Here is a 2,766-nt window from a genome sequence, read left to right as displayed (position 1 = left end):
TGTGACAGTTGGACATACGGTTTTGAAAGCGTGCCAGAAAGAGCAAGCTGAGGTTCTAGTTGACGTGTCAGATGAAATAATTTAACTTTGTTAATCTTTCTACAGTTGAAGAACTCTGAATCCTGACTCTGGACGCTGAATCCTGATTGGTGAGTTTTAACTTCTTAAACTCTAGCCTCTTTTTTAGGTTTCTGCTCGAAAATCTCTGCATCTTCAAGGTCTATTTGAATAATGTTGGTATCATAATAAAGGGAGCACTTGTGAAATTTGTTCAGATGTGTAATATAATGTCTAATATTCCAAGAAAAACTCGGAAAAAGGGTATTTTATTCTGTCTAATTGTACTTTTCAGTTTGGGTTTAACAATAATAAGATACTTGTGTAACTGAGCGTTAGACTTAAATATGTTATAAAATAAAAACACAGAAGCTCCGCTGCTTGAACAGGACATACACTTCCGTTCTACTCTTTCAAATGTATGTGAATTAAACTCGTATATTCTCTGACACTGTATGGGGGTTTTCTCTGAAACTGACCCAGTTTCTTGCAATGTCTTTTTAAAGTCCGACTGCTTAGGATGATGTGGTGATTCTGGGCTGGTCAATGTCTATGTTTATTCCGGTTGAGCACAAAGATGTGATTTTACTTTGAAGGAGTAGAACCGAAGTGAATGTGTGTGGATGTGCAGTAAAATGACGTATGATCAGCAAAGTGAAGAGTAATAAATGTGTGGCCGTCCTATTCAAGCAGCAGCTTATGTATTTTAATTTTATAACATATGTATTTTTCGGATTATAAATCGCAGTTTTTTTCATAGTTTGGCCGGGGATGCGATTTATACTCTGGAGCGATTTGTGTGTGAAATTATTAACACATTGCCGTAAAATATCAAATAATAGCCCGGGCTATTAAGTTGATCTCAATAGCCCGGGCTATTATTTATCTCATTCACGTAAGAGACTATGCGTGTATTTGAATCCAGGGTATTTGGGACAGGCGATTAATTACTTCCTCGCAAAAAAAAAATCTTGTCCACCAATACTAGTGAAATAGGGTCTACATTCTACAACGTAGTTTTATTTATTTATTTATGTTATTCAAGTATGGCTTTGCATTGTTACAACATCATGCGAAACACACGCATGGGAATTTGGTCTTTACACACCATACCCCGGTAGTTGCCCGAATTAAGGGTTCAGCTTCGGGACAAAAAAAATAATTTCTTTCCATGTAAGGCAAAAGTCATGAACAAAAACGTGTTGAAAAATGGGCAGAAATTACGAAGTAAACGAAACAATTGTAAGATAATTCACAAGACAAATCACAAGTTTTAAATCAGTCATCACTTTTTTTCAGTAGTCCAGACAATAGCCGCCCTCTTGTTCTGACAGGTGTTGAAGCTCCGTTTTCTGCTTCTTCCAGCGTCTTATGCTACACTAAGCGTCCGGATGGCTTCTTTAGAGCACCCGCAGCTCTGCTTGTGATGGATAGCATGCGAGCGCACATCACGCCACAGCCACAGTTAAAATATAAATTAAAAGTTTTCAACTCCATACCTGCCATCATCCCTGGAGGCTTAACCAAAATACTCCAGCCACTTGACATCTCCGTGAATAGGAGCTTTAAGGCAGTCTTGCGCAACCTGTGGGAGCAGTGGATGATGGAAAATGCCACTTATACTCCAGTGCGACTTATATATGTCTTTTTCCTTCTTTATTATGCATTTTCGGCAGGTGAGATTTATACTCCGGAGCGATTTATAATCTGAAAAATACGGTATTTAGGTCTAACGCTCGGTAACACAAGTATCTTCTTATTGTTAAACCCAACTGAAAAGTACAATAATTAGATCAGTGCACAAACGACTTCTCTCTAGTGTTATAAAGTGAGGTTGCTTGACAGAACAAAATACTTTCCCCCGAGTTTTTCACTCCCAATTTTGTGAGATTATTTCTCACACATTTGTGACTTTAATCTCAGAAATGTTCTCGGAATATTACCCCGCCCCTCCTCCAGGTAAGTTTTTTTAAATTTATATGGCCCTAATACGCCGTCCCACTGTTCTGGTCTGGCATGCACCTATTAGCTACATGCGCCCCTACACCTCCCCATCTCCACCCAGTCTTTACAGTAGGCCAGTAAGCAACCTCCCTAAACTCTGCAGCAAGAGAGGAGGTCATGAAACAGCTCACCAACACGGACAGTCTTCAGGGCCCCACAGTTAAGGAACCCTGGGGTAACTCCCCTGTAGTTTGCACCCTCATTGCTGTTAATCTCTTATGACATTTATTTGAAATTAACATTATTATCCAACAAGTTGTTTACACCAGTGGAAATAAACAGAAAGAGTATAACTATTGGAGTCATTGATTTTAAGGCTAAAATGTAACGATGTATACAATAAAATACTTCCTAAAAATAAGATGAACAAGAAGGCTGATATGGACGGAGAATGTTAAGAAATGATTGAGTGTAGTGAACAGTGATACCGTTCTAACATATATTGATCTCGGAATGAAAGCACATCCAATTGAGCCCTGAATACATCTCCCGACATAAGACATTGAGAATTAATTCTGCAATATCTATCGGATTGCGAAGAAATGGACAATCCATGTTTGGCAGCTTGCTTCAGGTATGAGGAGACAGGTAGAAACTCAGGTTTTTTTCCTTTTCAACCATCTGTAGAGAATTTCATAAAGAAAGCCTGCTAGCAGCAACCTGCTTTCTGGAATGACCCCCAGGCCACAAAACTGACCACAAACA

Source organism: Scomber japonicus, chromosome 23, assembly GCF_027409825.1.
Source record: "Scomber japonicus isolate fScoJap1 chromosome 23, fScoJap1.pri, whole genome shotgun sequence".
Lineage (NCBI taxonomy): Eukaryota > Metazoa > Chordata > Actinopteri > Scombriformes > Scombridae > Scomber > Scomber japonicus.
Note: the sequence above shows the minus strand (reverse complement) of the source record.